The following is a 15502-nucleotide window of genomic DNA, read 5'->3' on the forward strand; positions in this document are numbered from 1 at the left end:
TAATAAAGGACTTTATTTGAAACATTTTAATCAAGGCATGCATATAATCACTTGAAGAATTTCTTCTTAACTGCAACATTGTTCTGACTTTGAGTTGCACGTAGTGGGTTTGAATTGCTCAACCTAGTAGTTTTGAATCTGTTGCTGAATCCAACGCTTCTGAATGAATTGCCTCACAAATTCACCTTCAAATTTTATTTTTCTAATGAAAATATCCGTACCTGAATTTGCTTTTAGCATTTTTTGCTGTTAGAGTTTGAAATTTTTTTTTATAAATTTTGAAAAATTTTTAAAAAAATTTATGAAATGGAATTTAATGTTCTTTTACGAACTTCCTAAAAACAACTTAAAGTAAAGTAACGAAAAATATATATTCGGAATTTAGAGATGGTAAAGTTTGAAAAATTACATTTCAAATTTGAAAAAAAAAAAAAAAAAACTAAGGAAAAAATTTTTCTTGGAAAAAATAAGGAAGAAAAGTTCTATGCGGAAAAAAGGGAACCTAAGCCATATCTCACGTTCTAATTCAAATTAAAATATACTTTGTCCTGTTTGAATGATAATTAAGTGCATGATTTTTTAATGAATAAAATAATTCATTTTTTTAAATTCTGAATCCATTTATGTAACTCATTTATGATGAGCTTTAGCTCAAAAAACTAATTCAAAAATGTTTTATCACAAAATTATAGTGAATTTTTGAAATCCTTGAGCGATAACAGAATCATTTTTGAAAATTAAACTGAAATTTTTAAAATCGCTCTTAGTTTTACGCTCTTAGTATGAGTTTACTCGTTATTTTTTATTGCTTGAAAACAAGCAAGGTGGCAAACATACATCACGAGTGCCTCAAATGGCATGAGGAGGCATTATGTGTGGCTGGCAAACCCATTTCAATTTGAAAAAAAAAAATTTCTTAATTTAAATTTTTTTTTTTAATTTTGCTCTTTTATTGCTAGTTTCTATCTCCAGCTAAAGAGTTGGTATTAATACAATGCAATAAACTTAATTAAAAACAAACATAACTCGGATTAACTAAAGGTCTTTTATATATATATATATATATATATATATATATATATATATATATATATATATATATATATATATATATATATATATAAAACCTTGCAAATACAGATTTATGACCGATTATTGATGAGTTGGTGAAAACAAAATGTCATCAGGACAAGAGTTTTTTCGTTATTATTTGCTTTTGAAAAACGTCCCAATTTTTTTAAAAAAAATTTAAATTGTCTCATTGTAAATGAATTCTTATAATTATTCTATAATAATTTAAGTTTTAGTTTAATTCTATTATGAGTTTATGCATAAGATGAAAATTCGTTTTTTTTAAATGTAAAAGAAAAACTATTTTAAGTTAGTGGTTTTCGTATCATTTTATTATAAAGAAATCAGAAAATTATACTAAATTAAAAAGGACAGTAAATTGAAATAGAATGAAAGCGATATGAATGCAATGCAGGACTTCTTATAGGGATAGCCTGATTGCATTAATGTGGAAGCTTTTCCATGAATAACTGCTTAAAAAAGCAAAAGTGTTATTAGTGTTCCAAAGCTCCACGCGGAAAAAATACATAAAAGAATAGGAGAAATATATTCTATGCCAGGGATGGCGAACCAATGGCACGCGTGCCATTTATGGCGCGCGACGCAATATTTTGGGCACGCCACCGATCACAAAGTTCACTATGAAGCATATTAACAATTAAATAAAAATTCACAAAAAATTAACAAAAAAATGAACAATTCCAAAAAAGCAATTAATAACCATAAAAAAACAAGTTAACAGTAAATAACTAGCAAAAAAATTAACAGTTCTGCTTAAACTAACATCTTATAACCCTAATATAAGTTATTTGTCATCTAATCTGCAACAACAGAAATCACACTGATGTTATTTTAAGTTGAATTATGCGTTTAATTGAGACATTGCAAAAAAAAAAATTTTTTTTTCGTTGTAAATAAAGAGTTTTGAGTTGATAGTATTTAGTATTATTATTTACCCAATAATCATGAAGTCAAAACTATTTGTCGGCACGTCTATGACCTCATTAAAAAAATTTGCAGAAAAAATGGCACGTTGGTGCATAAAGGTTCGCCACCCCTGTTCTATGCTACTTATAATTTAAATTATAAAACAATTTATTTCCTTTATATTTTATTTACGTATTTCATCTATAATTTATTTATTTCTGCTTTAGTTATTTATTTCGTCTATTATTTATGTTATGTTTTTTTCTTCTAGATTTAACATATTTTTTCCAAATGGGGCTCCTGAACACGAACAAAACTTTTGTTTTGTTAAACAGTTATTCACAGAAACGTGAAGGAAACACAACTAATATCACATAATGGCTATAGTAGTTTTGTCATGTGGTATTATTTGATTCTGAAGTATAGTTTTATTTATATTCTTAATTTTGACTTGAAATTCCAGAGAGACATAACTAATCAGTGGCGTGCAGAGGCGTCAGGAGGCACCGTGCACACGGTGCAGTTTGATTAAATGCGTGTAATCGCTGCAAAGAAAAAGCTCTAAGTCCATGTTTCAAATACTATTTTATGCGATGGAAATTATTCTAAGGGGAAAAAAATTAGTTTCTGACAATATACAGAAGCTTCAATTATTGTGATTGTGTTTATTGCTATCATTTGCTCATCGTTATGAAAATCAGTTGGCCCTCTCTAAAAATATTAAAATTGTCACTTAATGTGTTCATTATATCATTTATTGCTATCAGTGTTATTATTCAAAATATTCACAATGTAACCTGTTCTTTTCTTTCTTTAAACAATTGTCTGAATAAGCCTTTAGATTAAAAGAATTCGATAGAGTGGTAGGGAAAAAAGACGGAACTTACAAGGATGATGCTGAAGTACCCCCTAAAAATGTTAAAATGAATAATGGAATGAAAGTGTTGAAGCGTTTAGTAAATTACCGCATTTTTTTTTAAAATAAAAAAATACGAACAATTTATAAGGGAGCATCTTAGAAAAAATTGTAAGCAATTAACAACTGAGTATTTTTTTACTATGTATGCCAATCATATGTATTCGCTTGTAATCATATGTAATCAGTTGTATTCGCGTCAAATATTTAGTAAATTTATGTGAATTTCTTAAAATTACCATTTGTTATATGCCTTAGAAGTACCTTAAAAAGTATTGTGAAGACGTCATTTAAAAAGGACATTTTATAGAATTATACATAGCTTATATTCCTCTCATTAGCGAAAACACAAAAAAGCTTTAATCTAATATTATACAAGGGTCGTTCTCAAAAGGTGGGAGCATAACATAGAAATAAACTTTAAGTTCTGACAAATAAGTTTAAATTTCCAACTCACAATAACATTTTTGAGTAAATTAATCATGCTCTCTAATGGCAGAATTAACATAAATTACTTAAAACATTTCTATAAATACTTCAAAAATATTGTTATTGACAATGAGTTTCAATTGTGGACATATATGATGTTAACTGAGTCAATATAATACTAGAAGTTCTTTTTCTTTTTCAATTAGTGTCTATGTTTGCAAATAAAAGCAATAGTATAAAGTTCAAATGAGGCGGTTATCCTTAAGAGATCGCAGCAATGAATAAGTTACCTATATTATTGCATGAAAGATTTTTAGGAAAAGTACTTTGGTGTTTTAGTACCGCAGTGGACTGATCATTAAGGCACTGTTCCCTGTAGATAACCGAAGTCAAGCATCACTGGTCACTGTGCGACTGGGTGACCACTTTGATCAGTCTGTGGAGGGAGGGAGTGAGATATCGGTCCTTGTTATACTGTTCTACCATAAAGTGCGCGACTTTACACGCAGGTCGTTGGGCTACGGAAAGAGGGGAGACATCTCCTAAGTAGAGGATCAAAATTGTGATGGCATGTCTTCGGGTCGGAAATGTTATTACTTATCTCTTTAATTATTAAATCGTAACTACCGCTATGACTTACATTTAAAAATATTGAAACAAACTTTGAAACAAAAGCATTCTTTGCATTGACTTTCGATAGTAAACTAAAAAAAATTGCTATAAAAAGTTGCTAATTTTTTTAAATAAAATTTTGAATTTTATGAAATAGCACTTACTGCATTTTTAGCCGTTAACCCTGTTAATATAAAAAGAAATGACTATGAAAGCATTGGTATATCAAAAGGCTTTTGTTATTTTAGAATAATCGAAATCTGAATAAATATTGCGTGTATTTTTTTAGAGAGTTTTAGCAATAGTGAAAAGGGAGGATCAAATTTAGGTTAGAAACGACTAAGAAAAGAATTCAAAATATAAAAGCAATTAAAGAAGACTTCCAAACGGAAAAACGCGTTTAGCTGCAGTGAAACCAAGAGGAGATAAACAAACGTGAAGGTGAAAAAATCAAAAGAATTGGAAAAATATGAAGCTGACGTCGTCAGGGGGTACCAGATTTAGATGTCACAAATGCAAACCTTTTTCTATCGAGAAAGCAAGACAAAAGTCTGAAAATTGCCTTCTCTGTACCCCAAAAGCTTTGCCGAAGTCCAGAAAAAGAATGCAAAAAATACAATAAAACACAGAAGAATACAATATAAAATACACTTTAAAATACAGAAGCTTATTCAGTAGAATAAAAACAAAACAAATACAAATAAAAGTAAGAACTAAAGCTTACTTGTGAAATAAAAAATCCTGTAACTAAGTATCCCGAACCGACTGCAAACCACAACTGAAATAAAATAACCATCAAAACAAACGCCCCCTATCCCGCGCAGTTTAAAGAAAAAAGGACAGAGGTTAAGAAAGTAGTGACGTCATTAAAAGAAAAGCCTGAGCAAGGAGACTTGAACAAGACAAGAACTTGACATTTTGCTAAGTCAAATAAAGAACAAACAATTTTCAATCATTTTCTTAATTTTTAAATCAATATTGCAGAAATTAAAGGAAAACCTAGGACCCTTATTGTTTATTATATTCATCAATGACTTTTGTCAACTCAAACTTTTTGGTAAGATAATAACATATGCTGATGATTCCGTAGTTTTGTATTCTTGCACTGATTTAAATCAACTAATTTTTCAAATTGAATCTGATTTACGCATAATTTCAAAATGGTTTACAATAAATGACTTAAATTTAAATCTAAATAAAACTAAATATATTTATTTCAGTTTAAGAAAATCAGAATTTAACTTAAATTTAAAATTTCACTCTCTCTCCTGCAAAAGTACTAATGAAAATTGTCAATGCTATATTCTACAATCTGTAAATAATATCAAATATTTAGGACTATATATCGATTCTAATTTAAAATGGAAAACACATATTAACAATTTAGTTAAAAAATTGCGTTTCGTTTTAGTTAAATTTTATCACCTTAAGAATAAAATTCATTTTAATTTTGTGAAAGCACTCTATTACTCCTGGTTTTATTCTTTAATTAATTATGGCGCAATAATATATGGCGGTGAATATAAAACTAATTTACTCCCCTTAATCTCAGTTCAGAACAAATGCTTCAAGATTATTAATTCTCTAAATATAAATAATTCAAGTGTAACTACTACCAATATATATAAACTGCTGTTTGTAGAAAATGCAACACCATGAAAGAATCATCAGAATCAAATGAAATTTAATGCAGAAACGACTTGTACTGATACAAATAAATGATGAAATTTTCAAAACAAAAGAAACAAATTAAGCGTCCGAAATCAGTATTTGGTGCAGCCACCACGCGCTGCAATAAGTGCTGCTATACGACGTGGCATGGAGTCAAACAGATGTTGAATATCTGCTTGAGGAAGAGAATTCCATATCGCTTGTATGCGCAACCAAAGTTCGTCTTTGGAAACTGCAGGACGCGGATCACGAGTGAGACGCCGACCAACCATATCCCACACGTGCTCAATAGGCGACATATCCGGCGAATAAGCAGGCCAAGGAAGAAGTTGCATGCGTTGTGCTGAACAGAAGTCTCTAACAGTCCGCGCAACATGTGGGCGTGCATTATCCTGCTGAAAGATAGCTCCAGGGATGCCTTGAAGGAAAGGAACGACTTCGGGCTGTAGCACTTCACGGACGTATCTGTTGCTATTGAGATTACCCTCAATTCGTATCAAATTGGATCGTCCATGATACGAAATCGCACCCCAGACCATAACTCCGGGTGTTCGACCACTATGTCGTTCAATAATACACTCAGGAAGGCAGCGTTGACCGGCATAACGTCTAACACGAACACGGCCATCATGGGTCCACAAATTGAAGCGTGATTCATCTGAAAAGACAACTTGGTGCCAATCAGCTCGCCAGTCTCTGTGCTCAAGAGCCCACTGCCGACGCAGCCGTCGATGATCCGCCGTGAGGGGAATCCTGTATAATGGCACCCTTGCACGCAATCCACGGCGCAGCAGACGACGACGAATTGACGAAGCCGACAATTGTACACCTGTAGCAGTAGACCAATGTGCTGCCAGCTGCCTGGAGGAAGCTGCGCGATCATTCACCGCCATGCGGAGCAGGTGTCGATCATCGCGCTCTGACGTCACCTTCTGTCGTCCAGTGCCTGTTTTTCGAGTTGTTCGGTGCTCGTCGGTCCACTGCTTCCAAACTCGCATCACTGTGGAACTGTTCCGCTGCATACGAGCTGCTATTGCGCGATAGGAAAATCCTCCTTCTCGAAGGCCGATTATCCTCCCTCGTTCAAACTCCGTAAGTTGCTTGAATTTCTTATTCTTCCGTCGTGGAGGCATACTCAGGTCTCACTAAACGTTTGCCACTAACAAATAATCATAGACTATTTTCAACGTCCCGCTACAGCACTTTATTTATACGCTTTCAGCATCAATTCAGAGGGCGCTGCGCGCGCCACGCACGCGCGATGGCTCTGAAACTTTATTAATTTGCATAATATCCTATAATTGACATTTGCTGCGAATTTCATTTGATTCTGATGATTCCTTCATGGTGTTGCATTTTCTACAAACAGCAGTTTACAAGAATTAACCTATTACCATTTCGCCATAATGTATTTTTTCGTATTTTACTCTATTTACACAACAATAAATTAATATGCAAATTAAAAACTTATGTGTCTGAAAGGAGACCAACTGAAATGTATGAGATTCCCTTCTTTACAAAAGAAATTTCACGTAAAAAGTATTTTAACTTAGCACCTAAATTATATAATAAATTACCATTTCAGTTGCAAAACATCAAAATATATTCTTCTTTTAAGCGTGCTTTATTTCAATTTGTGATGAACATTGACGATTTAGATCTCTATTTTTCACTTTAAAGGAAGCATTTGATTTTTTATACCAGTCTTGTGCCAATCCAAATGAATTTCTTATGTTACCTTTGTTATTTTTTATTTATTTATTTATTTTTTTTTATATATAGTTTCATGCATTTTTTTTTGTTTTCTATTATTACAGTGTTCAACAATATATGACGTCTTATGATGAGCAAAATAATTTATGATTGTAATACCCCCCCCTTTTTTTTTTTTTTTAAATTTCTATTTTAAATTTATTGTATTACTTTTCTTTGTCGCCTGGACAGGATTTTCCTCTTGACGACGAATATATATTCTTTGTATTTATTGTGTTTTTGTTCTCAATAAAGTTATATTTGTTTGTTAAAAAAAAGGAAAAAAAAAACCACTATCATCTAAATTTTTCAAAAAATTACTAGTTGCCTTTTGAAAACTTAAAACATTATTACAGATTTTATTAATTCTAAACAATTGAGAAAAAACTGAAATTTTGAAAATTTTACTGCACAAATTAGTATTAAAATAACAGAAAAAAATAACACTGAAATTAAAAGCTTTTCCTTCGTCATAAACACGAATTTTAATTTGTTTATCAATAATATCAATTTTGAAATCTAAATATTCAACACTTAAGCAATTATCATTAATTTTCTTCAAAGCCAATTCTTTAGAATAAATACTAAAAATAAAATCAAAATAATCACAATTAAATAAAATTAAATCATCAATACATCAAAAAGCTTTAAAATCACTAAACTCGCTAAATTTAGCTTCAAAAAAAAGTAGAAAGATATTAGCAAACGCACCAGAATTACCATGCGGAATCCCTATAGCTTGTTTATAAAGATTAAGATCATTAAAAGGTATATTTTCAAAAAGATTAAAATATCGATCCAATAAGATTTATCAATTAAATAAATATCTATCAAAAATTCTACTACAAATATCAGTTATTTGTGTATGGAGTATACTAGTGTACAAAGTATTAATATTAGAAACTTCATTATTATTGATAAAATTCAATGTTACAATAACAATATTTTTCAATTTTTCAATTCAATGTTAATCAATAACAATATTTTCCTCTTTTTTAATCTTAAGTAAAATAATTTTAAGAAAATTAAAAAAACTTTTTACTAATATTGGAATTATAACAGTTTGTACCACATGCAATAAATCTAAATTTTACTGGATTCTTATGAAATTTAACGATAGGAAATAAATATGGAAAAGTCATTCTATTTACAATTTTTCAATTTTAATTTTTAACTAAATGCAATAATCCTTTTTTCAATAACTTTTTTTATCTTCCTTTAACTTATAATAAGTATTACTAGCATTATATTCCCCAATTAATTTTTAAAAAAAATATTTACACATAATACAAAAATTATTAGATGCTTTATCAACAACAGTAATGATAAATTTATTTTTAAGAATTTTAATCTTATCAAACAATTCATAATCAATAATGGTACCCTTATGATAAGTAAAAAACCTGTAATTATATAAATTATATTTAACTCTTTCAACAATTTTTGTTTTCTATTCTGTAAAACCTTCAACGTTTCAATGATATTTTCTAGAAATTTTAGCTATAAAAAAATCAAGATCTCTCTTAACTGATAAAATAAAATCATAATTTTTCATTTTTTATTGTCATAAAATTGTTAAATCATTATCATAATAAATTAATATGTTTTATTAATTCATATAACTTATTTTTATTGTTAAAAACAAATTAGATGAAAAACACTCCATTTCTATGGGAGAACACACGAATTTAAACTTTAGAATAGATTGTTTTGATACGTGACTTCTTCAGACGTCTTCATTAAAGACGTCTATTGTTGATCCAAGAAGATGTTAGGGGGATTTTTCGATGTTTTTATTAAAGACATTCTAAGTGATTTGTACGCATATCGTAGTCAGGAAGATACAGACCATGCATATAGAAGTCAGGTTGATGAGTGGCAAGTTACTATCATTTCGAAAAGCTGATTAGAGCAGCTGTCCCCAAATGGTGTTCCGCTGAACCTTAGGGCAGTGTTGCTAGAACTTAAGATTAAAAAGTAGCGAATGTGAGCTTCAGAAGTAGCGGATTCGAACATTTTTCAGCCCAAACAACTATGTGTTATATATATATATATATATATATATATATATATATATATATATATATATATATATATATATATATATATATATATATATATATATATATATATATATATATATATATATATATATATATATATATATATATTCCACTAAATTAAAAAAATAAGTTAAATTTCAATGCTGTAGTTGTAGTTCATTTACGACTGGCGACGACTGAGAAACATCCGATGATCCAAAGACATGCCATCACAATTTTGATCCCCTGCAGAGGTCATGGCACCCCCCGCTTCAGTAGCCCGACGACCTGCATGCGAAGTCGAGCACTTTACGGTAGAACAGTTTAACGAGGACCCATACCGCACGACCTCGGTCCCTACGCAGACTGATCCACGTGGTCACCCACCCGTACACTGACGACAGCCAGAGATGTTTTATTCATTTTTTTATAACTGTCGTTGAACAGCCGACCCAATTTTTTGGGTTTACGACTACTAATGTTCAACTCCGTAGCTTTGTAATTTTGAATCCAATCCAGAAGACAAGGGAACTCCCGGATCAAGTATTGGGAGAAATTTTGTCTTCGTGGAGGAATTTTTGATGGAACTAACCGGCATTTGCGTTACATGGAGAGGAAGACCACGAGAACTCTCACGGTTAGCCTCACGGCAAGGGGACTCAAACCCATGATCCGTCTACCGCTGAGGATATTTCACGTCATCTCTGTGGTTGGTGCAAGCAGGATGCGGAATTCGTATCGACCAGCCATCGCTGGGATCGAACGCTCTCTACCCTGAGCCATCGCGGCGCAGCCAGTGAAGTTTTTATTTTATTTTATAGCCGTCGTTGAACAGCCGACCCAATTTCATGGGTTTACGACTACTTACGTTCAACTCCGTAGCCTTGTAATTTTGAACCAATCCAGAAGACAAGGAAACTCCTGGATCAGTACCCCCAGAGGTATTGATTTGTTGTGGGAACATGGAGGACTTTGAGACTCGACAGATTTAACGTGCATCAGTCACCATTTACTACACGGGGAGTCTTCGGCCGGCGAGGATCGAACCCACGACCTCTTGGATATGGGCCCAGCGCCCTACCGACCAGGCTATCCCGGCCCAGCCAGTGAAGTTTGACTTCAATGATCTGCTGGGAACCGTGTCTTAACGATCAGTCCACTGAGGGACTGAAATTTCAATGAGCTGCGTTCATAATTTCGCCAAATTCAATATTTCGTTTTAGATCAGATTACAGGTCACGTGATTTTTCCAGATGATAAGCGATTAATAATGGTTGGAGTTAAAGCTTTTTTTTCCCCATCATACTAGCCGTGCATTTTTCCATATATATCTTTGCGCTTTCACGAGTCTATGATTTGAAGCATAGATATGGAGAGATTCTGGACTCTGCGCGAAAAAACAAAACCAGAATCCAAAACTAAAGCTGATGCGTTTTCAGAAATAAAAGAAAATATTTTTTAAAATGATAAAGAAACTGTAGACTTTACAGAATCTCTCATTTTATAATAGGAAAGGAATTTTTTTTAATAAAAGTATTTCTGTGTTGTTGTTGTTCATTTACGTCGCACTAGATCTGCACAATGGGCTATAGGCGACGGTCTGGGAAACATCCCTGAGGATGATCCGAAGACATGCCATCACAATTTTGATCCTCCGCAGAGGGAATGGCACCCCAGCTTCGGTAGCCCGACGACCTGCACGTGAAGTCGAGTACTTTACGGTAGAACAGTTTAACGAGGACCAATACCGCACACCCTCGGTCCCTACGCTGGCTGATCCAAGTGGTCACCCACCCGCACACTGACCGTAGCCAGTGACGCTTGACTTCGGTGATCTGCTGGGAACCGTGTCTTAATGATCAGTCCACTGTGGGACAAGTATTTCTGTGAGATAAGTAGCATGAGATTCTCCAAGTAGCGCATTTTTAAGATTTGTAGCTTTTGAAAAATAATGAGTAACCCAAAAAGTAGCGGGTAGCCCAATTCGATTTTGTGTAGCGGGGAGTTTAAAAAGTAGCCCAATCTGGCAACACTGTTCCATAGTTAGGACTTTTTTTAAACAGTTTTTTTTAGCATTTTTGAAACCAGTAATTATATTTAGAGCAGATCAATAATCTATTATTTATTTTGTATTTCGGTTGCTTTTATAAAATTATTTAAAGTAAAATGCCATTGAAAAAGAAATGGTAATTTTTTTAAATATAATTTTTCTAATAACTTCGTTTATATTTTCTTTTAAATATAATTTTTCTAATGCCAATATATTGAGTAAATTATGAAAAGCATATGCATTTATAAAAACTGCATTATCATTTTCCATTACACTCTTCAAATCAAAATAAAATAACTAAATTTGTTAATGAGGAAATATGTTTTCCTAATAACTATTTTCAATGTATATAACAGTTATTTTTAGTTTTCATTTCAATGAAAACCATAAACAAATTCATAGTTAGAATAAATTCAGTTCCAGGACTGTAAGTGCAACATTTGGGCATAATACCTAATTTAAGTTAATTAATGAGGAAACAAAGACAGTTTCATTTCGCTTTAATAATATTTTCGAAATAAAATGACATTTTATTGGGTAATACGCTCGTAATTGTTTTTATATACTTTATTTATTATGTCGGGGTTAAGAAGGTTGATCATTTAGGGATCCATACATGAAAAAAATTGGAAATCGCTGGATTTGAGAAAAATTAAACAAAACCGGGTCCTAAAGGTTTATTTTTTTTCTTAGCCTCCGGAGATCCAATCTTTAATAAATGGCAAAAAATAGAATTTTTACTTAGAAACATGTAGTTAAGAAGAAATTAAACTCATGCGCATATAACATGTTGCGTAAATTAAGCGTAAATATTTGTGAGATCGGTAAAGTCAATATGCTTTATGTATAAATTTTACGCAATGTTGATGGAATGAATTTATTTACGCCGATTTTCTGTTTTTTTATATAACCACTTTTTCGCATAATTTGAGAATTTAACTTGCATTTTGGTGTATTGTTGATGTAAATATTATGTAAAAATAGCGTCCTCCCTCTTACCTAGTAAAAAATGGTTGGTAAAATATTCGCAAATTTTTTCAGTTCAAAGTCCTTTGTTTGAAAATCACAATAAAGTTATTCCTCATAATAACACAATTTAAATAAACTTTTTTATCAAGAAAAGAAAATTTATAAACCATTTTAAAAAATGCAAATATTCAAAAACATGGAAGATAAAAATATGAAAATACAAGTGATATGAGATATGAAAAGATAAGTTGACACTTTTTGTTAAAGAAAAAGTTTCAATCTGAAATTTGATTTTAGTATTGTTACGTCATAACGTGTATTTTTAATTTTACTTTTAACAATGAAAAACCATTAAAGCATTAAATTTAATATAAAATATAAATAATTCTATTAAACTACAATATTATTTAAATTATTCCATTTATTTTTTTATTCGTGACATAATTTCAGTTTGTCAGGTGGATGGTACCTTCGCAATTTTGATACATGTACTATTTCTGCATTTTCTTTATTCTGAATATTCCTTTTATTTATTTTATAATTAACATCAGAAGTTTACTTTATTTACGTTTTTATCTTTTGCTTATTCTCACATTCAAAACTTTATTTTCGTTGACAATTTCATCATTTCGTTAACAATTTCATCAATTTAAGATTCTTTCTTTTATTTTTATTATCCTTATTTTTATTCTTAACTTTATTTTAATTATTGGTATATTTATTGCAATCTTTAACCTGGATTTTAGGAGAAATGTGTAAAGACAATTTGATTTTATAATCCGCAAAAGTGATCAGTTTTCGCCGATTTTGCATTACAACTCGTTTAACACAATCAATCACAAATTTAAACCCATTACATTCCTTTAAACCCGATATGGCATAAGGTAGTTCAGTATTTAAAATATAAAATTCCACTGACCTAGCTATATTTCCAATTTTTAAATTTAAAGTACATGTTTGGTTGAGTTTCAAAATACCTTGTGTTTCTTTTACATTAACAAAGTTTTTTCCTTCTTTTAGGACATTAAGTTTTCAAAAAGTTCAGTTGGGATGATATTTATAGTACTACCTGTATCAATATTTAACAAGATAGTTTTATTTGTCACAATCGGTTATTTGTCACTTTTATTGTTTTCATTTTTTATTCGTATGTATCCGGATACTGTTAATTGTCAATTTTGTGGTTGGCCACTTTCTTGTTTAGGCTGGGTTTGATTCTCTGTCATAAAAGAATTAGGTTTGTTGATACAATCTTGGCCCCAATGATAAGCATTAGTTATTCCAAGCTTACGGCAATTTTTACATGGCTTAGGAGGCAACTCCTGGGAAGCGTGGGCGTAATGACTTGTTTGTTGTTTATTTTTATGAAATCTGTCACTCTCTTTTTGAACTCTAATTCTAAATTGAGATTGTTGGTTGGAATTTTGACTTTGACGGAGAAAATGTTGGTTTTGTAGAGGATTATAATAATTTGGAGACATTATTGAATGTCCAGACTATATATTGTTGTCTATACCCATTAAATTTGGATTCTTTTGTTTAGTTTGGGGTAGGACAGTGGGGAGAATTATTTTAGAAACAATTGTGAGAATTTGGGTTCATTTAAAATCAAAAGTGTTTTAACTTGTGGGGGTAGTTATATGATCATTACTTAAATTTATTTTTCGACCTAACTTTTCAGTAAAATATGTATTCAGGTCTTTAGCTTGGACAGAAAATTTTAAATTTTGAAAATCATTAGAGTCAAAAGGAGGGGAAAGATAATGAACAATTTTAACTATTTCCTGATAAGAATTACATACAATTTAGGCAGTTCTTAATATATAATTTCAAAGTTGAACCATTAATAAATTTTTGAAAATTTTTAAACTTTCATTCCTCATTTAATTTAGAATCTATGGTTTGCTTTTTGAAATGTTTGGCAGTGAATTGAACACCAATGTCGGGCTCAAAGATATGGTTTATCTTTATTTATACTGGTTGCTCTATACTTAAATTTTGTAAACTAGCATTTAATTCATTTCCAGAATTATTAGCATTGGCTTCAGCATTTTCTTCCATCTTGAATTTAAAATTTTTGCCACACCGCAAAGGCATTCAAATATTAAAAATAAATTTCAATTATTAAATATTACGTTTAGAAATAATTTAAATATTGTAGTTGCTTATTTATCTTTACCCTAAGAAAAATATTAAAACAAACTTAAATTTTACAAAGATAATCAATTAATCATATACTATAACACGTAAAATAATTAAACCAAACTAAATATCCTGAACCATTTTTATGCTAGTCAAATGAAATCAATATATTGAAAAAAAATTCCTCAAGAAGAAAATATTTCAATAACAGTAAATAAGGTTTTCAAAATGTAAAAACAAACATATCTATTAAACAATAATAATAAGTTCAATGCACAAAAAATAACCATTTCAATTGAAAGATTAAAAATGAAAAAAAAAAATTCAAAACTTATAATCAAAATCTATAATTATTTTTGCTATTTAAACGCTAATTACTTTTACAATCGTAAAATTCCTTGAAATTATCACCAAACCAAAAGCACAGATCAACACTAACAAAATCAATTTAAATGCCATTAAAATGAATCAATATATTTCGTAGATAAATATATAATACTGATAAAATTTGTTTCATAATGTTAAATACAATCAATCCAATTCAACAACACCTCAAACAACATATTCTCTTTCACAAATGGAATCCGTTTTTCAATACGCTTTTACCGTGAAGAATCACACACGCACATCATCATCAATATTTATCTGGGCGCGCGCGCACGCACGCACGCACACACACACACACTATATGTTGTTGACGTATGCCTGTTTAGGCAGAGGGGGTGCAATTGTTCTTGTTTTCCAGTGGCGCCTTCTATGGCCAAGAATTCGACTTCTGCCACACCATACGTCACACCCATTTATAGGGTGGACCCATTCATACTTCCATTCATTAATCCACAGATCGTAATTTTGACCTGAATCAGAGAACGATCGATCTCCAATCCAGTACCCCCAGAGGTATTGATTTGTTATGGGAGC

General features: G+C 30.9%; 1 protein-coding gene across 3 annotated transcripts in view; it reads right to left on the reverse strand.

Annotated features, from left to right (window-relative positions):
• LOC107455837 (uncharacterized) overlaps positions 1–15190 on the reverse strand; it is a 106782-nt gene extending 91592 nt beyond the window's left edge. For 2 of the 3 annotated variants that reach the window (XM_071187658.2, XM_043044697.2), the window contains exon 1: positions 4680–4790. The gene's annotated coding sequence lies outside the window, so the exon portion shown is untranslated. Of the gene's footprint in view, positions 1–4679; positions 4791–14959 lie in introns of those variants that run through there. The other variant, XM_043044692.2, reaches the window with a different exon arrangement.
• Between the last annotated feature and the right edge of the window lie 312 nt (positions 15191–15502).

This window comes from Parasteatoda tepidariorum, chromosome 11, assembly GCF_982258835.1.
Source record: "Parasteatoda tepidariorum strain Cologne lab strain chromosome 11, Ptep-v5.0, whole genome shotgun sequence".
NCBI lineage: Eukaryota > Metazoa > Arthropoda > Arachnida > Araneae > Theridiidae > Parasteatoda > Parasteatoda tepidariorum.